The 23,719-nt window shown below is 45.3% G+C and overlaps 1 long non-coding RNA gene across 1 annotated transcript in view; it reads right to left on the reverse strand.

Moving 5' to 3' along the window:
* The window catches only part of LOC134759339 (uncharacterized), a 32,344-nt gene extending 23,076 nt beyond the window's left edge, over positions 1-9,268 (reverse strand). Inside the window, exon 1 of the long non-coding RNA XR_010135477.1 lies at positions 8,994-9,268. This is a non-coding gene — a long non-coding RNA (uncharacterized lncRNA). The remainder of the gene's footprint in view (positions 1-8,993) is intronic.
* Between the last annotated feature and the right edge of the window lie 14,451 nt (positions 9,269-23,719).

The raw sequence follows: 23,719 nt of genomic DNA on the forward strand, positions 1-23,719 counted from the left end.
GACTAAATGAGAAATGTGTGTAAGATACTTGGAAGAATGCCAATAATGGTAATCACACTATAAATATTAGCTCTTAGTAACGTTTTTTGAGGAGTATGTATAAATTCATTCTGTTACAGGGCTTTACAGTTCTATGAAGCAGTTTCAAAATCACTATCTCATTTGAATTTCACAAGGGTTCCATGGGGCAGGCGGTGGCACAAGGAGTCGGCTGAGCCCTTTTATTAATGCAAGAAGGCAAACTAAAATCCATAGGTTACCTGACTGCCTGAAAGGCAGAACTAAGAACTAGGACTTGAACTAAGGGAATAATTCAAGAACTAACATCTGTAGACTCCTTTACACCTCATGTCTCATTTCAGATTTAGCATAATCTAAGGAGGCCAGGAATGTGCCTCCCATGTTAAGAGTGAGGTTCTGCGATGGGAGTAATCCCAACGCTCACTAGCCCTTACATAGCACAGCCCTTGGTGCTCTTGCACTTGGCCTCCCTCTCTCTCCATGTTCCTTGTCCATTGCTACCTTGGGCTTTCTTACAGCATGGTGAACCCAGGGTAAGTAGAGTTTTACATGGTGGCTGGCTTCCAAGAAAGAGGTGGTGAAGCTGCTAGTCCTCTTTGGTCTTACCTGTATGCCAGGCACTCTCCTGTAATCTCCACAACTCAGTAGGGTAGGTACACATATGATTCCCATTTTAGTGATGATGAAGGTAAAGCACACAGAGGGTAAGCAACTTTCCCAAACTCACACAGCCAGGAGGTAGTGGAGTCAGGACATCAGAGCCCAGGAAGTCTGACTCCAGCCTGGCTTCAGAGATGTCACCATTAACCTGCCCACATCCCAGGACAGATGCAGGAAGCAGGAGGGCAGAGCTCTTTGTTCCCAGGGCCTATTTATCTCCTTCTCTCACCCGCATCCAAGGACAGGAGAGTACAGCCCCTCTCCCAGCCTCAGGGGATTGCTGGGGGACACAGGTGCCTTTCTGTGCCTCTTACTATCACCCTGTATTCCTTTGCTAGTGCTGCCATAAAAAAGCAACACAGAACAGAGGGCTTAAACAATATAAATTTATTTTCTCACAGTTCTGGAGGCCAGAAGTCCCAGATCAAGATGTCAGCAAAGTTGATTCTTTCTTAGGGCCATGAGGGAAAGATCTGTCCCAGGCCCATTTTGTTGGCTTGTAGATGGCCTCAGTCTTCCCATGTCTTCACATCCTCTTCCCTCTGTACAGGTCTATATCCAAATCTCATCTTAGGAGGACCCCGATAGTACTGGATCAGGGCCCACCCTAATGATATCATTTTAATTCAATGACCTCTTTAAAGACTCTATCTCTAAATACAGTCTCAGTGTGAGGTACTGGGAGTTAGAACCTCAATATGTGAATTGGGGGGCATAGGGAACAGTTCATCCCATAACACCCTCTGTCTGCCTCCATCCTTCTTGCTCAAGTCATTTCTTGGCCACCTGGAGATGTCAGTGGGAGCGAGGTTCTGGGGGCAGAACTGTAAGGAGCTGATGAGTGGAAAGGAGTGTTGATGAAAGTGGGAACTCTGGAGACCAAATGACAGCCTAAACCACTGTCCACTGAGATGATGGGGATGGGCCTGTGGGGAAGGGAAGCATTATTAATCATTGCAATTAGCCTGAGCAACATAGCAAGATCCTGTCTCTACAAAAATAAAAATAAAAATTGCCGGGTGTGGTGGCGTGTGCCTGTAGTCCTAGCTACTCAGAAGGCAGAGGCAGGAGGATAACTTGAGCTCAGGAATTTGAGTTTACAGTGAGCTATGATTGTGCCACTGCACTCCAGCCTGGGCAACAGAGCTAGACCCTGTCTCTAAAGATTTTTTTTTTAATTCACTGAAATTTACTGACTACCTTCTCATTGCATCCCCACAACAGGCCTGTGATAACAAATTGGTGTTATTATCCCATTTATAGTTAAGAAAAATGATACTCAGAGTGATTTTTAAAACATCTGGGTTAAGGAAGCCATGGAGCTAAGGATCATGGGTCCTAACTTCTCAGGATAAGAGCCAGATCAGGCTGGGCACAGTGACTCACGCCTGTAATCCCAGCACTTTGGGAGGCAAAGGTGGATAGATCACTTGAGATCAGGAGTTTGAGACCAGCCTAGCCAACATGGTGAAACCCTGTCTCTGCTAAAAATACAAAAAACTAGCTGGGCGTGGTGGTGCACACCTGTAATCCCAGCTACTAAGGAGTCTGAGGCAGGAGAATTGCTTGAACCCAAGAGTCAGAGGTTGCAGTGAGCCCAGATAGCACCACTGCACTCCAGCCTGGATGACAGAGCAAGGCTCCATCTCAAAAAAAAAAAAAGCCAGATAATTCATTCTATTTGTTTGGTGATTATGTAAAATTAATAACAAAGCTTTACTCTGAGTATGAAAATAAACAAAAACTATTGCTATACCCAAAAACGTCTCCGACACACGCACACACACACACACAAAAGGGTATTTCATTCATGCTGAACCTATGCAAAGTGAAATGAAGTAACTCATCAAAAGTCACCACCTAGCATATGGCAGAGCTGGTGCTGATGCATCCATGTTTTTTCAACATTAGCATGCAGAAGGGGTAACTGGAAAAAGATCCCACTACCCCAGAGATCTTAGAGCAGAGTTCTGGAATGAGTAGGCTCAGCAGTCACACTGCTTAGTGGGTGTAGAGATGGAGTTTGAAAGGTTCTGGGTGTGGTCAGTAGTATATAAAAATGGTGCCATAGATTCCTTCCCTCTCTGCTCTTGCTCACAACTCCTCACATCAAGAAGTTAGGTCTTTTTTTCCTCCTCTTCAACTTGGGGTGGCCTTTTGATTTGCTCTAGTGACTGAAATATGACAGAAGTGACACTGTGACCATTCTGAACCCAGACCAAAGAGGACTAGCAGCTCTGCTACCTCTTTCTTGAAAGCTAGCCACCATGTAAAAGTCTAGTTACCTTGGGTCCACCATGCTGCAAGGAAGCCCAAGGTAGCTATGGACAGGGACACATGGAGAGAGAGGGAAGCCAAGTGGAAGAGTACCAAGGTACCAGATACATGCCTGAAGCCTTCTTAAGCTTCCCATCCCAGGCCCAGCTTCCAGATAAATGCAACTGAGTGAGTAACTAGAGCAGAAGAACCACCCAGCTGAACCCTGCCCAAATTCCTGACCCAAAGAATAATGAGAAAGCATAAGTCATTGTTGTTTTAAGCCATTAAATCTAGGGATAGCTTATTTTGCATCAAGAGTTAGTTGAAATACTACTCGGAGGGAGAGGAGCTATGGAGGTATGTTAGAAAAAAGATATGTCATCAACAGGCAGGGAGTAGGGAGGGCAGGTCAAGACAAGAACCAGCAAGAGAATATCATGAGCCTTAGCTGGGCAGACAAGGTCTTTTACAGTCTGGCCCCATGATGCTCCCTGGCACTTCAAGCACACATAGCTATGGGGTGATCTCTAAGCCTCACACAGCTTTGCCTTTGCACATGCCATTTCTTCCTCCTGGTGTGCCATTTGCTCATTTATCCTTCCAGATCCAGTATCAAAGACAGACCAAAAACCCATAGGAAGGCAATGGGTTTTAAGGCCCTTAGAGTCTGACTCTTGTCTATTTCTCCAGCTTCATCTCTTACCCTCTCCTCGCTCTGTGCTCCAGACACATGGGTCTTATTATAATAGTTATTTGCACCTTTTGCTCCTTCCCTTGCACCTTTTGCTCCTTCCTTCTACAGAACCTTTGGAGGTGATGTTTCCTCTGCTAAGGATGCTTCCCCACCTCCACACTCATTCCACTTGGCCTAGTTAATTCCTGCTTCTCCTTCAACTATCAGCTGAAGCATTTCATCTTCAGGGAAGCCTCCCATAGATCCCAAAGTCAAGTCTGGTTCCCTTGTTATTTATTCTCATAGCACCATATTCCTGCCCTGCCCCCAGGGTTATTCTGAGAAATCTGATGCTCCTGTTCTCATAGACTATCAGTTCCTTTAGGTCAGGGACCATATCTGTCTGTGATCACCACTATAACACCAGTGCCTAGAACAGTTTGTGGCACACAGTAGATGCTCAGTAAATACCTATTGAATGAATGAATAAATATTATCTCCTCTAAATAGCTTTAATTGACACTCCTCTCCCTCTGAGATTCAGGCTTTCTTTCTCTTCTTAGTTCCCAGGACACTTAGTTTTTATCTCTTATCATCTTATGCTGAACTGTTCTGGTTATGTTTGTCACCCCTTCTAAACTGTGACTGTGATAAGGCCCAGGTCCTGTTTGTTTTTCTATCCCAGGAGCACAGCTCCGAAACTGGTGCAGACTAATTTGTCCATTGTAAAATGTGGAAGCTTGGAAAGATGGAATGTGGATATGCATGCTAGTGGTGAGATTCTCCATCTCATCATGTTCAGAAAGCCAAAGATGTTCTTTAGAAAACCATGCCAGTGTACCAGTCAGAACTCTCAAATAACTGAAAAAGTCAGCTGCCTTCAGGTATGGTGGGATCCAGGGTCTCACATGTAATGGCTGCAGGATGTGGCCTCTGTCTTTCTCTCAACACTATGCTTTGCTGTGTTAGCCTCACTCTCAGGCAGGCTTTATCTATACTTACTAACTTCCAAAAGCTCTAGGTCATATCCTTCTAACTATGAGTCTATTAAGAGAGATTCTATTCCCCAATAGTTCAAATAAAAGTTCACCAATAGATGCCAAAATTATTATAGTAAAAAAAAAAAAAAAAAAAAAGGCTTACCAATAGAATTTCATGGGACCAGTTTGGTCACATGCCCACCCCTGGGCCAATCACTGTGGCCTTCAAGAATCAACACTGTAATTTATCAAACATACATCACTTGCCCATTCCTGGAGCTGGAAATAGAATCAGTCCCACTGAACCTATGGGTTTAAAGTGGGCTCAGCAACCAGGAGACAGGGCAATGGACACAGAGCACATAAAGTCCACCACATTCACTCTGCCCAGACTTTACAGCTCTGTTCACTGGAGGTCCAAACACACCGAAGAGTCTGCAAGGGATGTTGCTGCAGAGGCCATGACAGGCTGCGCATGGTAACATTTCCCACTCACTGTGGCTCTAAGATTTCACTTGAGTGGAGCATAGCCTGGCTTTCCATCATCCTGCTCTCCTTCCACCAGCCCAGAAGCCTGGTGGAGTGAAAGCCAGAGACTCCATGACTAAGGTGCCCTGGGTTGGAGATTCCCCTCACCCGCTCCTCCTCCAGAGAGAACCCACACCAAGAAAAAGCACTTAGCCTTGATGCTGGTTTCCTGTCGCTGCCCTTCCCATTGAGACGTCATTGGCCTTGGCTCCCTTCCTGACTTTTCTATTTTTTTCTACCTCCTGTTAAAGAGGCAACAGGTCCATAAAAGATTTATCCCATAAGCTAGTGTTTCAGGCTCTATCTCCCTGTTGGTTAGACTCACTGACAGATTAATAAATTAACAATTTATTAATTGTTTTGTTTGTTGGATGGATGGAGGGATAGATGGATGGATATACGGACAGATGGACAGATGGACGGACGGATGGATGGATGGATGGATAGATGAGTGGATAGACAGATGGAGGAGTGCAATGAAAGGTGGATGAATTGGTTCTGAGTGCCCTCAGAACACTCTATCTTCTCATCTTCTCATATTTACCACCCTAGGCTCCAGATTACTGTAAATATAGAAAGCCCTTTTTCTTGTCCTGAAATCAGTTTCCCAGCCCTCTGTTATTATAACAATGACTGATATTTAACATGGTTAATTCTTATCCAGGCACTTACCCTGAGCTAAGTATTCATTCAGTCTCCACAATTCCATTGTCTGGATGCTGTTATTGTCTACAGTTTACAGTGAAGGAAACCAAGGCTCAGAGACAGGAACTTGTCCAAGGCACACAGCCAGTCAATGGCAGAGCCACAACTCAAAGTGTGTGACCTTAGCCACTATCTTCTAGGGCCCTATGAACACGAACCTCAGCCCTGTCTACACCAATTTTCTCCTTCTCCCTTGAACATGTCATATCTTGATTCATGGAATAAGGTCTTCCTCCTCACCTCTTTGTAGACTCATATCAAGGAATACATTCATCAAAGTAACACTAAGCTACACTCTGAACAAATAAACCCTCAAATTTCAGTAGCTTATCACAACCAAGATTTATGTCCTGCTCATGTTATGGACTAATGTGGGGCAAGTGGCCCTCTTCCATCTGATAGCAGGCCTCCAACAGGGGAAGGGAGAGGTGGAAGAGGAGCACTGGCTCTTTGCTGCCTCAGCCTAAAGGGAACACATGTCACTCCTGCTCACATTTCACTCACCCAACCAATTAGTGTGTGGACATTTGGCGAACATATCCCATCTCTGCCGCAAAGAACCATACACTCCTGCCAGGGGTCATGCAGAAGATAAAGGCTCAGCCAGCCCAGTCAGTACAAATTCGGAGGGTGGGGGGAGGAAAAAAGAGCCAAGATTCAAGCTGGTGACTGGGGAGTGGAGAGAGATAGATAGGATTCCAGAATTAACCAGGTACAAAGCACCCAACACTTGGGTGGTACCCCATGTCTATTGTCTTGAATATTGCTCACAAGTAAGACAACCCTAAGCTTCTTGGCTAAGACTCAGAACTCTTGTTATCTAAGTTTATGGCTGTTAATTACAGGATTTGACCTGAATTAACTGAACAATGCAGTAAGAATAACAATCCCTGACTTTTCAAACTTTAGATTTTCCAAATCATACAGCAATCATCTCATTTGACCCTCACAATAACCCTATGACGTGGGTATGCTATCTCTACGTCTGTTGTGCAATAAGGAAATTTAGAGAAGGATGATGTAATTGACCGAAGTCGCTCAAAACCTGTGCGTGCTGCAATACATCTCAGTGCCGGTTTTCTAATACATGCTAGGGGCTCTTTCTTCTACAGTTCAGCTGTGTCTCATGCAAATTTCTATGGAAATCGACAATGTGAAAATGAACATCCATAGGATTTGAATTCAAAAGCTTGGGTGCTCTGTGCACCAAGAGGGAGTTGTTTAAGCATACAGGTGTTGAAGTCAGATGGCCTGGGTTTTAATCCCAGTTCTGCCACCTGCTAGCTGGGTGATAGCTGGCAAGTTAATCTACCTGCGCTCACTTTCCTTATTTGGAAAATAACGATCCACTGTACCTAACCCATAAGATTATGGTGAGGATTAATGAGACAAGGAATATAAAATGCGTAGCACAATGCCTGGCTCAACATTAGAACTTAATAAACACTGAATGATGCTGCCAAGATCTTTCTGGGAGACAAAAAGATGCCACTATTCCTTCCTTCCTCCCTCAGGGCATGATCGTGTCTCACTACATGACACTCTTGGCTTCAGCTGGAGAACAAACTGACCACCTAACCCGGCTTCAGGTGCAACTGCCAGCGAGAAGAGAATGTTCTTTTCTTTGTCTGAGATTCGGCACTGGTCACTGCCGCCAATCCCAGGTCTTCGTCTCAGATTTGCTGCCACCCAGAGGCCATTTCATGCCATGCCAGGATGACTCTCCAAAGTATTCCTTGGGACAGTGGTTTTCAAAAGAAAGTGGGACGTGGGGGCAGGGGAGGAAAAGGAAAACATATCCAACTCTTGGAGGCAGGCGAGACTGTGGGGATTGAAACAATCCCGCAGGGGATCCTGGCGTGCCCTCCACTCTATGCACTTGAGGTTGTCTGATTTCAGTGAAGCCGAAAAGAGAGAAAAGGGGAAAGGGAGTCAAAAGGATCCTGTGTGTCTTCACCAGCACTAGGAATGCATGTCAGCTGGTGCTTCCAAGGGGTGTCAGCTCCACCTCGTGGAATGAGAGCCAGTGATTTGTTTCTGATGCAATTCTTCAGCCAGTAAACACAGGAACAAGGAAGTTATGACATGACCTTTCTAAAGATCCTTAAAAATACCCCAGCCAAAGGGACTAGTATGGAGAATATGTAAAGAATCCTTGCAACCTGGCAGAGCACTGTGGCTCATGCCTGTAATCTCAGTACTTTGGGAGGACAAGGTAGGAGGATCACCTGAGCCCAGGAATTCAAGACCCACCTGGGCAACATAGTGAGACCTCATCTCTACAAAAAATAAATAAATAAATAAATAAATAAAAAGAACTTTTACAACCTAATAATCAAAAGACAAATCAGCAAAAGGTTTTGTATTAGTCCATTCTCACATTGCTATAAAGAAATACCTGAGACAGGATAATTTATAAAGAAAAGAGGCTTAATTGGCTCATGGTTCTCCCAGCTACACAGGAAGCATAGCAGCTTCTGGGGAAGCCTCAGGGAGCTTTCAATGATGGCAGAAGGCAAAGGGGGAGCAAACAACTCATATGGCCAGAGCAGGAGGAAGAGAGAGAGTGGGGAGGTCCTACACACATTTAAAAAAGATCTCACGATAACTCACTCACGATCAGGAGAACAGCACCGAGGGAATGGTGCTAACCCATTCATGAGAATTTGGCCCCATGATTCAATTACCTCCCACCAGGCCCCACCTCCAACACTGGGGATTACAATTCTATATGACATTTGGTAGGAGCACAGATCCAAACCATATCAGGTCCAAATAGACATTTTTTAAAAACCAATAAGCACATGGAAAGGTGATCAACATGATCAGCCATCAGGGACATGCAAAGCAAAATGATAAAGATGCGACCTCATACACACAAGGTGAGCTAAAATCAAAAAGACAGGTGTTGGTGAGGATGTGAAGAAACCAGAACCCTCACACACTTCCAGGGGGTGGTGGGGAGAATGGAAAATGGATGCAACTTCTTGAAAAACAGCCTGGAGGCTTCCCAAAAGTTATAGAGTTACAGTATGACTCAACAATTCCACTCCTAGTTATATATATCCAAGAGATGAAAACATATATCCACACAAAAAAATGTACACAAGTTCCCATAAAAGCGTCATTCGTAACAGCCAAGAAGTGAAAACAACCCAAATACGCACCAAATAAGATGTCTATAGTCGGCAGGGCACGGTGTCTCACGCCTGTAATTCCAGCACTTTGAGAGGCGGAGGCGGGCTGGTCATTTGAGGTCAGGAGTTCAAGACCAGCCTGGCCAACATGGTGAAACTCTTCTCTACTAAAAATACAAAAAAATTACCAGGCATGGTGGCGCAAGCCTGTAATCCCAGCTCTCAGGAGGCTGAGGCAGGAGAATCAATTTAACCTGGGAGGCAGATGTTGCAGTGAGCTGAGATTGCACCACTGCACTCCAGCCTGGGCAACAGAAGGAGACTCTGTCTCAAAAAAAAAAAAAAAAAAAAAAAAATGTCTATAGTCATACAATGGAATGTTATTTGGCAATAAAAAGGAATGAAGAACCAACACATGCTATAACATGGAGGAACCTTGAAAACATTATGCTAAGTGAAAGAAGCAGTCACAAAGAACCGCATATTTCATAATTCTCCTTATATGAAATGAAATGAAATGTCCAGAATAGGCAAGTCTATAGCGACAGAAAGTAGATTTGCAGTTGCCTAGGGCTGGTGCAGGTGTGAGGCTGGGGGTGGGGGTAGACAATTATGGCTAAGGGGTACAAGGGGTCTTTATGGGCTGATAAAAATGTTCTTAAGTTGCTTGTGATGATGGTTGCGCAACTCTGAATATACTAAATGCCATTGGATTGTACACTTTAAATGGGTGACTTATATGGCAGGTAAATTATTTATCAATAAATCTGTTAAAAAAGTAAAATAAACCAAGCTCTTCTTTGTACACATGCTTGAGGCAAGGGCTGTTTCCAAGCCCCTGTATTCCCAACAGTATGAATCACAGAAGGAAAACAAAATCAGGACCTCTGGAGGCTGGAGGCAGGAGAGTTGTGTTGTACTGCGACCCTCAGTGCCCAGAGGGCTCTTCAGTCCTGGCAGCAGCTCATTGCTAGTGGCCAGCATGGCCAGGCCCATTGAAGCTGGAGGATACACTGTAACCGGCTGACACCACGTACCAAAGAGAGTAACACAGCCCTACTACCACCAGGTATGGCTGTAAGGCCGGGTGTGGCATAAACTCTGCCAGGTCACACATGGGCTCCAGACCCACAGACACCTGCTCTAAAGACAGAGACAGAACAGAAGCAACATGAGCTTTGGCAACAGACAGACCCAAATTGGCACCACGTCCCTTCTATCTATCAGTTCTATGACCTCATATACTCATCTTTTAAAAAATTCAATAATAATGCCTATCATGTAAGCTGCCCTCACTCTTCCCCTCCCCAGTTTATTTTCTTTTGTTGGGCTAACATTTATTGAAGGCTTACTAGGTACTAAGCAAATGCTGTACAGGCATTAATATCTCTGTTAGTCTTCACTGCAATCCTGGACAAATCCAGAATGATTTCCTATTATGCCATTTTTAGATATGAGGGAACAGAGGTTCAGAGAAGTCAGACAACTTCTCCATTGTCACAAAGCTAGCAAGTGGCAAAGCCACTATGCCCAAGTCATCATTTTAAGTGTCATACTGTACTCTATCCATATAGCAAGAGTGACATTTCATAAGTAGATAAAGAGCTTGACACAGAGTTGGGCCCTCAGAAAAGAGTCCTGAGAGCCAGGTGTATCAGTCTGTCCCCACACTGCTATAAAGAAATACCCGAGACTGGGTAATTTATAAAGGAAAGAGGTTTAATTGACTCACAATTCTGTATGACTGGGGAGACCTCAGGAAACTTACAACCATGGCAGAAGGTGAAGGGAAAGCAAGGACCTTCTTCACATGCAGGCAGGAGACAGTGTGAGCAAAGGGGGAAGAACCCCTTATAAAACTATCACATCTCGTGAGAACTCACTATCACTAGAAAAGTATGGGTGAAACCACCCCCGTGATCCAATCACCTCCCACCAGGTCTCTCCCTAGACACATGGGGATTACAATTCAAGATGAGATTTGGGTGGAGGCACAGCCAAACCATATCACCAGGGTACCAAAATCATTCCCCCTGAGTGGTGTCCCTATCCAGAGGCCACAGACAGGACACCTGGCATGTGAAGGTGACATGGCTTGGATGTTTGTTCCCTCCAAGCCAAATCTCATGTTGAAATGTGACCTCCATTCTGCAGTTATACAAGCAGTAAGAATAAAACAAAATGAAACAAAAAAGAAATGTGACCTCCAATATTGGAGGTAGAGCCTAACAGGAGGCATTGCAACATGGGGATGAATCCCTCATGAATGGCTTAGTGCCATCCCCTTGGTGATGAGTGAATTCTCTCTCAGTTAGTTCACGTGAGATCTTATCGGGAACCTGCCCTGATAGTCACGTAGGTTCTTTTCTATTTTCCCTAAGCGTCGGCCGGTTTGAGAAATAAAGGGACAGAGTACAAAACAGAGAAATTTTAAAGCTGGGTGTCAGGGGGAGACATCACATGTCAGTAGGTTCCATGATGCCCCACAAGCCGCAAAACCAGCAAGTTTTTATTAGGGACTTTCAAAAGGGGAGGGAGTGTACGAATAGGGTGTGGGTCACAAAGATCACGTACTTCACAAGGTAATAGAATACCACAAGGCAAATGGAGGTAGGGCGAGATCACAGGACCACAGGACGGGGTGAAATTAAAATTGCTAATGGAGTTTCGGGCACCATTGTCATTGATAACATCTTATCAGGAGACAGGGTTTGAGAGCAGCCGGTCCGACCAAAATTTATTAGGTGGGAATTTCCTCTTCCTAATAAGCCTGGGAGCGCTATGGGAGACTGGGGTTTATTTCATCCCTACAGTCTTGACCATAGAAGACGGCCACACCCAAGGGGTCCATTTCAGAGACCCACCCTCAGGCGTGTATTCTCTTTCCCAGGGATGTTCCTTGCTGAGAAAAAGAATTCAGCAATATTTCTCCCCTTTGCTTTTGAAAGAAGAGAAATATGGCTCTGTTCTGCCCAGCTCACTGGCAGTCAGAGTTTAAGGTTATCTCTCTTGTTCCCTAAACATTGCTGTTATCCTGTTCTTTTTTCAAGGTGCCCAGATTTCATATTGTTTAAACACACATGCTCTACAACTTATGCAGTTAACACAATTATCACAGGGTCCTGAGGCGACATACATCCTCCTCAGCTTACGAGATGACAGGATTAAGAGACTAAAGTAAAGACAGGCATAGGAAATCCCAAGGGTATTGATTGGGGAAGTGATAAGTGTCTATGAAATCTTCACAATTTAGAGACTGCAGTAAAGACAGGCATAAGAAATTATAAAAGTATTAATTTGGGGAACTAATAAATGTCTGTGAAATCTTCACAATCCACGTTCTTCTGCCAGTCCCTCCGTTTGGGGTCCCTGACCTCCTGCAACAAGATCTGGTTGTTTAAGAGTCTGAGACCTCCCTCTTCTCTCTTCCACTCTCACCATGTGACACACCTGTGCCCCCTTTGCCTTTCTCCATGATTGTAAGCTTCCTGAGGCCCTCACCAGGAGCAGATGCCAGTGCCATGCTTCCTGTACAGCCTGCAGAACTGTGAGCCAACTAAACCTCTTGTCTTTATAAATTACCCGGTCTCAAGGAATACTTATTCTTTGATAGCAACGCAAAAACAGACTAATAAAAAAAATTGGTACCAAGGAGTGGGGCATTGCTATAAAGGTATCTGAAGATGTGGAAGTAGATTTGGAACTGGGTAACAGTTAGAGGTTAGAAGAGTTTGGAGAGTTCAGAAGAAGACAGGAAGATGAGGGAAAGTTTGAAACTTCTTAGAAACTGGTTAAAGGGTTGTGACCAGAATGCTGATAGAAATATGGACAATGAAGTCCAGGCTGATGAGGTCTCAGATAAAAATGAGGAACTTATTGGAGAGTGCAGGTCAACAAAGGTCACCCATGTTACACCTTAGCAAAGAGCTTGGCTGCTTTGTGTTCAGGCCCTAGGGATCTGTGGGAGTTTGAACTTCAGAGTGATGACTTAGGGTATCTGGCAGAAGAAATTTCTAAGCAGCAAAGCATTCAAGATGTGGTATGGCTGCTTCTAATAACCTACGATCAAATACAGAGACAAAGAAATGACTTATGTTTGGAACTTGTATTTAAAAAGGGAAGCAGAGCACAAAAATTTGGAAAATTTGCAGCCTGGCCATGTGGTAAAGAAAGAAAAAGCATTTTCAGAGGAGGAATACAAGCCGGCTGCAAAGCAACCACTTGCTAGAGAGATTAGTGTGACTAAAAAAGGATCCAAGTGCTAATAAGCAAGACAATGGGAAAAAGGGCCTTGAAGGCATTTTAGAAATCTTCTAGGTAGCCCCTCCCATCACAGGCCCAGAAATCTAGGAGGAAAGAACAGTTTCAGGAGCCACTCCCAGGGCACCTGCTGCCCTGCACAGCCTCAGGACACTGTTTCCTGATTCAGGCCTACTCTGGCTATGGCCTTGGCTCAAAGGGGCCCAGGTACAGCTCAATCTGCCACTCTAGAGGGCTCAAGCTGTAAGCCTTAGTGGCTTCCACATAATGTTAAGCCTGTAGGTGTGCAGAATGCAAGAGTGAAGGAGGCTTGGTAGCTCCACCTATATTTCAGAGAATGCATGGAAAGGCTTAGGAGCCCAGGCAGAAGCCTCCTGCAGGGGTGGACCCCACCACAGAGATGTTCTACTAGGGCAGTGCAAAGGGAAAGTGCGGGGTTGGAGCCTCCGCACGAAGTCCCCACTAGAGCACTATCTAGTGGAGCTGTAAGAAAGGGGCCACCACTCTTCAGACCCCACAATGGTACAGCCAACAGCAGCTTGCATCCTGAGCCTCAAAAAGCCTCAGGCACTCAACTCCAATCCCTGAGAGTGGCCATGGGGGTTGCACCCTGCAAAACCACAAGGGCAGACTTTCCAAAGGCCTTAGAGTCCCACCCTTCCATAAGTGTGCTCTGGATGTGGGACATGGTATCAAAGGAGACTATTTTGTAGCTTTAAGATTTAATAACTGACCTGCTGGGTTTCAGATTTGTGTGGGGCCTACTGCCCCTTTCTTCTGGCTGATTTTTCCCTTTTGGAATGAGAATATTTACCCAATGCTGGTACCACCATTGTATCTTGAAAGTAAATAACTTGTTTTGATTTTATAGGCTGATAGGTAGAAAGAGTGAGTCTTAGATAAAACTTAAAACTTTGGACTTGATGCTGGAACGAGTTAACACTTTGGAAGACTGTTGCGAAGGAATGATTGTATCTTGCAATGTGAGAAGAACATGAGATTTAGAGGGCCAGGGGCGGAATGATATGGTTTGGATGTTTGTCCCTTCCAAATCTCATGTTGAAATGTGACTTCCAATGTTGGAGATGGTGCCTGGTGGGAGGCAACTGGATTATGGGGGGTGAATTCCTCATGAATGACGCAGCATTATCCCCTTGGTAATGAGTGAGTTCTCTCTCCACCAGTTCATGCGAGATCTGATTTTTTTTTTTTTTTTTTTTTTTGAGACAGAGTCTTGCTCTGTCTCCCAGACTGGAGTGCAATGGCGCAATCTCAGCTCACTGCAACCTCCGCCTCCCAGGTTCAAGCAGTTCTCTGCCTCAGCCTCCCGAGTAGCTGGGATTACAGGTGCCCACCATCACACCCAGCTAATTTTTGTATTTTTAGTAGAGACAGGATTTCACCATCTTGGCCAGGCTGGTCTTGAACTCCTGATCTCATGATCCACGCACCTCGGCCTCCCAAAGTGCTGGGATTACAGGGGTGAGCCACCATGCCCTGCCAGATCTGATTGTTTATTGTTTAAAAGAGTCTACGACTTCCCTCTTCTCTCGTTCTTGCTCTTGCTTTTGCTCTGTGACGCACCTGCTCCCCCTTTGCTTTCCTCCATGATTGTAAGCTTCCTGAGGCCCTCACCAGGAGCAGATGCCAGTGCCATGCTTCCTCTGCAGCTTACAGAACCATGAGCCAATTAAACCTCTTTTCTTCATAAATTACCTAGCTTCAGGTATTTCTTTTTAGTGATGAAAGAACAGACTATATGGAAGGGAAGGATAATGCCTTTGGTAGGCACGTCTCTTGAGGACTGTGTGCTTGGGACTGTGTTAAGCAATTTACTTGCACATGCCAGAAACTATCTGTCCTGCCCAAATATTCCATGTGCCCACCTCGTCAGGAGACTCTGATAGGAAGGCAACAGTCTACAGGAAAAATCACAGCCTTACTAGAAGATGCCTTTTGCTTTAGAGGGAAATGGGGCAGACAATTTACAACTGGCCTAAAGTGAATAAGAGAAGCTCTGAAGACAGGACCAGAGGATGAGGCCAAGGCAGGGCTGTACATCAGCCAGTAGACTTACTGTGGAACAGCCACCCAGTGAGAAGGCTAAACTTACCCTTCCCAAGTCCAGCCACTTCTCACCCTGTGTTCCAGTTACTACTGTGACATAACAAATTACCCCACAATTTAGCATCTTAAAATAACCATTTTTATTATGCACCTTTATTCTGTGGGTCAGGAACTTGGGCAGGGCATGGGGTGAACAAGATGACCAGAGGGATGACTTGTCTCTGTTCCATAATCTGGGGCCTCAACCAGAAAGACCCAAAGGCAAGGAATGATTTGATGGCTAGGGTTGTAGTTATCTGGGGCCATTTTGCTCATATGATGGGAGACTCAAAGGCTGGGATTAACAACAGAGCACCTACATGTGGTCTCTCCCTGCAGCTTGGCTTCTTCAATGCATGATGGCCTTAGAGTACTGAGACTTCCTACTTAGTGGCCCAGTGCTCCAAGCACCAGTATTCCAGCTACTAAGGCAGAGGAATGTCAAGGAATTAAGGAATTTGGAGGCCATGTTTTAAAGCCTTCACACCCTGCCTTCCAGGAAGGAGCCAAGCTCAAGGGCATATGCAAAAGAGACTGCAGAGGATCTTCCCCTATCCGGGGACCTATTTCCTGCAGAATCCAATGGCAGAATCTCCCAGGCATAATGATAAGCAAAAGAAGACAGGTGCAAAAGAGTGCTAACTGTGTGATTCCATTTATGCAGCATTCAAGGAAAGACAAAACTAAGTTCAGAATAGCAGTTACCTGCAGGTGGGGTGCAAAGGGGCACAAGGGAGGGAGCTTTCTAGGCTTCTGGCATGTTCTTTATATTAATACATTTGTTACACAAATGTATTCATATGTAAAAAATTAATCAACTCCTACACTTAAAAGTCATGCACTGGCGACACTACGGATTTTCTACTTCAATAAAAATTTTGTAAAGGAATTATCCTCAAGAGGAGAGGAGAGGGGGAACAAAAGAATTATCCTATCCAGTTGGAGCACCTCACTCTCCACCCCTTCCCCTAGCCAGATTTACATGCCCTAGAAAAGCAGATTCCCAGGCCTCCCCGCTCTGGCTAGTCGATGGCTTGTGGATGCAGCTCTTTAGGGGAGGCGTTTCCAGCCCCTCCTCTGCCCTTCTGCCCGGACTTCCTTCTCCGTTTTAGAATCCAAAAGTGCTGGAAGGTGCCAGGACTATCGTGGTTTCATTTCATACCCTTATTTTATGGAGGAGGAAAGCAGGAAGGGGAGTGGTGGAGGGACTGGAATGTGCAGCCAGGGAGGCAGGTAAGGCCCGGACTCCTCTGACGGCCAAGGCAGAACTACAGTCTTAGGGTCTTTCTCTTCCTCTCAGTGAGGCAAAGCCCTCCATTGCCCATAAGACTGCTTAGCGTGGGCTCTGTGCATCCATGTCTAACCAAATGGGAGTTTCTGGAAGGCAGGAAGTTTCCTCACTTGATAAGATTCCGGGACCCACCTAGCTGGGTGGGGATTTTCCACAGGGCCCAGGCAGAGGGATAATGCTAGCCACTCCTTGGGGCGTGGCTCTGATCACAGACCCTGGGGGCTGTAGGCCTGAGAGATTTCACCCCTCCCAGAATTACCAGAGACGGGATGGGAAGCTGAGATGCTTTCGCTTTCCAATGAACCTCCCAAGGCTCGAACCAGAAGCCAGCATCTTAAGTCCTAAAATGTGAAGCCCCAACAATCAAGCCTTTTTCTGATCTGGCTTTGCCCATCCCCCTACCACCCCCTGTCTTTTGCAGTCAGCTTCTATTATGGACTGAATGGTGTTCCCCCAAAATTCATATGTTGAAGTCCTGACCCCCCAGTGCCTCAGAATGTGACTATATTTGGAGACTGGGTCATTAAAGAGGTTAAGTTAAAATGAGGCCCTTAGAATGGCCCCTAATCCAGTCTGACTGGTATCCTTATAAGAAGAGGAAATTTGGACACATGGACACACCAGGGATGTTCAGAGGAGGCAGGGCAAGAAGTCAGCCATCTGCAAGCCAAGGAAAGAGACCTCAGAGGAAACCAGACCTGCTGATACCTTGCTCTTGGACGTCCAGCCTCCAGAACCATAAGAAAATAAATTTCTGTTGTTTGTGTCTGTCGTATTTTGTTACAGCAGCCCTAGCAAACTATATAACTCCCATTTCCTAAGTGTCACACATTTTTACACCTGCCTGGGGTGGCTTTCCCTCCTTCCTCCCTTGACCCTCTGAAAAACACCACCTTCCAGTCCTTCCCCGCCAATTACTCCATGACATGTCTCTTCAAGCCCTGAGTCAGTGAACCGTGCTACACGGTCTTGCATTGTACACTTGTAACCATTATCATCCCTATGACACCATATTTTAGTTTATCTTCTTGACAGACCTTGACCCTGGAGACACAGGCTATTCTTTACTCATCTCCGCATCCCCAGCCTGAATAACAAATGGTGTGATAAAATGTCTGCTGGATTGAACTGAACTGGAGAATTTGCTGAGTGCTTCAGCATGCCCTGGCAGGGTCTCTGCCCCTCAGAACCCACACTTCCCCTTCACTGTATCCACCTTGCACCCTGCACAAATGCCAAAAAGTCTTTAAGGTTAAAAGAATTAGCACTGTCTTAGAAATTGTATAAAGGTGGTCCAGATGGTCCCCAACTTACAATGGTTCAGCGTAAAATTTTCTGACTTTAAGATGGTGTAAAAGCAATACACATTCATTAGAAACCATTCTTCAAATTTTGGATTTTGATCTTTGCCCAGGCTAGCAATAAGTGGAAATATGCTCTCCTGTGATGCTGGGCAGCAGGAATGAGCTGCAGCTCCCACTGAGCCACACTATCACGAGAGCAAACAACTGGTACTCAACAGTATACTGTGTTGCCAGATGATTTTGCCCAACTGTAGGCTAATGCCAGTGTCTGAGCATGTTTAAAGTAGGCTAGGCTAAGCTATGACGTTCAGTAAGTTAGGTGTAGTAAATGCATTTTCAACTTACAGGGGTTTATTGGGCACTAACCCCACATCATAAGTCAAGGAGCAACTGTATTATAAAACAAAGACTGGGGGAGGGCAATGTTTAACCTGGAGACATGGATTACTCATGATAACAATGTAGGATGCCAGGGGCTGAACATAACAAACTCAAGGGGAGGGGAGGTCCCTTCTCAGCTATCCAGCACCCCAAAGCTTGAATCAATAGCTCCTTCCCACGCTGGGTGAAATCAGCCCTGAGCTGTCTGTGAATCAGAGGAAGTGTTCGTGTGTGTGTGTGTGTGTGTGTGTGTGTGTGTGTGTGTGTGTGTTGGAGAGGGTCCGGGGAAAGGATGTATATGTGCATCCAGAGGTGGAAAAATCCCTAAACTCACTTGTGTGGTGAAGCAGGGCTGGAGGCTTCTAGAACCCTAGGGAGGGCGCAGCCTTTGACTTTCAGACAGACCTGGTTAGAAGCCTCACTGCTTTGCTGCCAGCTGATAAAGGAACCAGATGAAAGGGCCCAGCATAGCTCCTGGCCTTTGCAGTATGCCCTTTATCCATAGAATGCTACTCTTCTCCTGATGTCCATCTTCCCCTAGTGCTGAGCCCAAAGCACAGAAGGCATCCTGTTTGGGGCCAGGCTGGCTGGGGTTAACAAGAGAAAGGCAGCTGTTTCCCGAAAACAAAGGGCTGGGTCAATAAATCTGCCGCAGCAGCCATTGATCAGTGAGGGCAAAGGCTCCCGCGGGGAGCAGCCAGCCAGTTTCTCTGAAACATCTAGAACAGAGCCATCCAGGAAAGCAAGGCTGAGGCTTGAAAGGCCCTTAGGTAGGCCTGTCCTGGGGTCAATATCCTCAGAGCACAGGGTCCCTCTCCTCACCCCCAGCACCCTCCAGGATCAGACTCAGTCTCACAGAATCACAGAGCTGGAAAGGACCCCAAGCATTCTCCAATGCAGTTTTTTATCTGGGGAACATGTTAAGAATTCATCCATCTATGAACTTGGATAGGTCGGGGGGAAAAGGTTCACTAATCTATAACTGAAGTTTAGCATTTATTTCTATCATGAACCTAAGCAACAAACTACAGTAGAATTTGGAGAACCTAAGACTTTGTCACCAAGAGACATGACAGGCATTTTTATAGCTCAGTACAGGCATTCCAGAATTCTCAAAACATTGTTCATTAATACTACCTCAAAATTGTAGTAATGATCAGAGCCACCTCTAGATCTCGCTTAATGCATTAATAAATAAGCATTGTTACTGCTATATCACAAATTTGTTTTTTTATTTTGACAACTGTATTTTGGTATCGTTAGTTAACTTTGTTATTCCATGTATTTTATATTACCAGCCTTCAAAAGTGTCCACGACACAGAAAGGATTAAGAATTCCTACTAGGCTTTAACCTTCACTATAGATGGAGAAACCAAGGTCCAAGACAGGCAGTGCTTCTTCTGGATGGATGGATGGATGGATGGATGGATGGATGGATGGATGGATGGATGGACGTATGGATGGATGGATGGATGGATGAAGGGATGGATGGATAGTGAATGCACAGATGGTGAATGGATTAATGGATAGAAATGCAAATGAAAAAATAGCACAGTAATAGCAATAATAACCCTCATGGACTGCTTACCCTGAGCCAGGCATTATTTTAAACTATTCAATTCTCACAACAGCCCTATGAGACAGATAATATTATTTTCTCCGTTGAACAGATAAGAAAACTGAGATATAAAGTTATGAAGTGACTTAGACAAGGCTACAGAGCCAGTAAGAGGAAGAGTTATGTATGACTCAAACCCCCAAGCCTGCACTCTGAACCTCTCTTCTCTATGACTGCTCTGAAGCAGTCTGGTGAAGCTTGGTTTAGTGCTGAGTTCTGGGATCATAAAGCAAGGACTGAATTCCAATTCTGGCCACTTGCAAGATGGTGACTCTGGGCAACTGATTTCACTACTGCAAATCACAGTTTTCATCCATAACATGAAGACAGTAGTATCACCTCCATCACGGGGTCATATGTAGATTAATAAGTCAGGGAAAGCACGTAGCACAGTGCCCAGTACATAGTATTGCTAGATAATTTTGTTTTTAATGAATGACAAGACCAAGGCATAGACCCATTTAGAATGGTGATATGTGTCTCTGTGCTAAAATTGCCAAAAATAAGAAAATTAAAGTAACGAGGCTGGAACCCAGATCCCAGCTCCTGGCAAAATTGAAGGGTGTCAAGAATTAACAAGTTGAGACTGGGCGCGTGGTGGCTCATGCCTGTAATCCCAGCACTTTGGGAGGCCGAGGCGGGCAGATCACTTGAGGTCAAGAGTTCGAGACAGGCCTGGCCAACATGATGAAACCCTGTCTCTACTAAAAATACAAAAATTGACCGGGCATGGTGGCGGGTGCCTGTAATCCCAGCTGTGAGGGAGGCTGAGGCATGAGAATCACACCTGGGAGATGGAGGTTGCAGCGAGCCAAGATTGCGCCACTGTACTCCAGCCTGGGCGATAGAGAGAGTCTATGTCTCAATAAAAAAAAAAAAGAATTAAGTTGACTTTCAAACTGCAAGAGTCGAAAAAAAAAAAAGAGAGAAAGAAAGAACAAGTGCCTAGTGAAATTTTGCTTTCAAGATGGTGTAGACAAAGGGATGGATTTAGATTGAAGTAAATATATGAAAATTCTAGTAATTAGCGATTCCTTCTGAAGACTGTGGTATGGAAAGGGAAGGAAAGAATAACCTTGCAGTGGAGAAATTCAACAAGCGCTACTCCAGCCAGCTGGCCAAGGTTAAAGTTACCGGTGATAAATCACACTGATATGATAGACGTATCATAGATAGATGGCACTTTACCTCTAACTTCCAAAAATTCATGTACCCAGTCTAATCATGAGAAAAGTATCAGACGGACTCAAATGGAAGGACATGCTACAAAATACCTGACCACAACGTCTCAAAAACTATCAAGTTCTTCAAAAAACAAGCCTGAGAAACTGTCCCAATCTAAAGGAATCTAAGGAGATAGGATGACTAAATGTATTGTAGTATCCTGAATAGGATCCTAGAGCAGAAATAAGAAATGAAGTAGAAAGTAAGGAAATGTGAATAAAGTATGGACTGTGGTCAACAATACTGTATCAATATTGCTTTATTCGTTGTTGAAAAATGTGCCATACTAATATGAGCGATTAACATTAGGGAAAACTAGGGATGAAGTACAGGAGAACTCTCTGTACCATCATTTCAGCTTTTCTGTAAATCTAAATCTATTCTAAAAAAGAGTATTGGCTTTCAAAATGCTAGTAGTTGATCTGGTGGTGAGATTACAGACAATTTCTTTTCTTAGTTTTATTTGTCTGTATATTTTTAATTTTTCTTCTTTTTGAGACAGGGTCTCTCTGTGTTGCCAAGGCTGGAGTGCAGTGGCTATTCACAGGCTCAATCATAGCATACAACAGCCTCCAACTCCTGGGCTCAAGCAAGTAAACTGAGTCTGTAGCTGGGTCTGTATTTTTCAAATGGTCTATGAGGAATACTTACTGCTTTTGACATCAGAAAAAAAATTCAATGAACATTACTTTTTAAAAAAATGAATAGATGTTAGGCTCTTTGGAGACAGTACTATATACATAAAAGTATAACTAGAATCGTCCTTGGACAGCGACTAAAACCCATTTTATCGGCCGGGCGTGGTGGCTCACACCTGTAATCCCAGCACTTTGGGAGGCCAAGGCGGGCAGATCACTTGAGGTCAGAAGTTCAAGACCAGCCTGGCCAACATAGTGAAACCCCATCTCTACTAAAAATACAAAAATTAGCTGGGCATGGTGGTGGGTGTCTGTAATCCCAGCTACTCAGGAGGCCGAGGCAGGAGAATCTCGTGAACCCAGGAGGCAAAGGTTGCAGTGAGCCAAGATCGTGCCATTGCACTCCAGCCTGGGCAAAAGGAGTGAAACCATGTCTCAAAAAAAAAAAAAGGCCAGGCGCAGTGGCTCACGCCTGTAATCCCAGCACTCTGGGAGGCTGAGGTGGGAGGATCACAAGGTCAGGAGATAGAGACCATCCTGGCTAACGCAGTAAAACCCCATCTCTACTAAACATACAAAAAATTAGAATTAGCCAGGCGTGGTGGTGGGCGCCTGTAGTCCCAGCTACTCGGGAGGCTGAGGCAGGAGAATGGTGTGAACCTGGGAGGCAGAGCTTGCAGTGAGCAGAGAGCACGTCACTGCACTCCAGCCTGCGCAACAGAGCCAGACTCCGTCTTAAAACAAAACAAAACAAACAAACAAAAAACAAAAAAACACCTTATCGCTCTGCACCCAGGGCCTGGCACTCTCCCCGGGGGAGGGTGGTGTGCTTCTGAACCTGCCAGCATTTTTTCTGTCTATGATACACTTGCTGACAGAGGTCAAAGGGCTATCCCGGGTAAGCCTACACTGCTGGCTCAAGAGGCCCCAGGCAAATCAGCCCCAGGAAAATCTCGTCCATCAGCTTCTAGGCCAAGCCTCAGCCTGCTCTGGGTCATCAGTCTGGGAGGCAGGAAGACTGCAAAGGGTTCTCAGTTCTCACCATACAAACAAAAGACAAGACGAGACTCGCCAGGAATGTGTGGTTTGTCCCAGGCACTTTGTCCTGCATCCAGACCTCAAGCAGTCAGATAAAGCTGATTCTTTATTTTTGCACTTCTTTTAAAGCTCAGGCTCAGAGAGAGAGTCCCCAGCTCACAAGAGTCAGAAGCAGGATATAAACTCTGATCTACTCACTCCAGAGCTGCCCGCAAGAAGGACACCTGTCTCTACCCATCTCGGGAATGTGCCATGACCACAGCAGATGGCTGGACTACATTTAGGAGACAGGATGCTGGAGAAAGGAAGTGTCAAGCAGTGAGCAGCACCCTTCAGACCTCCCCTGACACCAACCACTACCACCCCAATACTGAGGGCTCCATGGACAAAGGCCAGCTCGTTCTTGGGCCCAAACACCAGTTGCAGCTCCTGGATCCTGGGAAACGTGGGAGAGCACCAGTGACTGCTCCCTGGGCTCCACTGCTGTTCCATTCCCAAGGGCATCCTCCATCATCCTGGTGTCCGATTCCTAGGCAGACAGGCCCTCCCCTTGCTGAGGACCTGAGAATTACATTTCTCACTGTAATTGCATTGGGACCAGACCCTTTCTCTCTCTGAGAGTTGGCAACAAGAACCCCCTGGGAGGAACAACAACTCAGCTTTCTAACAGGTAGCCTTCTTTTTTTTTTTTTTTTTTTTTTTTTGAGATGGAGTCTCACTCTGTCTCCCAACTTGGAGCTCAATGGCATGATCTTGGCTCACTGCAACCTCTGCCTCAAGCAATTCTCTCACCTCAGCCTCTGGAGTAGCTAGGATTACAGGCGCACGTCACCATGCCTAGCTAATTTTTGTATTTTTAGTAGAGATGGGGTTTCATCATGTTGGCCAGGCTGGT

Source organism: Gorilla gorilla, chromosome 9 (genome assembly GCF_029281585.2).
Source record: "Gorilla gorilla gorilla isolate KB3781 chromosome 9, NHGRI_mGorGor1-v2.1_pri, whole genome shotgun sequence".
NCBI lineage: Eukaryota > Metazoa > Chordata > Mammalia > Primates > Hominidae > Gorilla > Gorilla gorilla.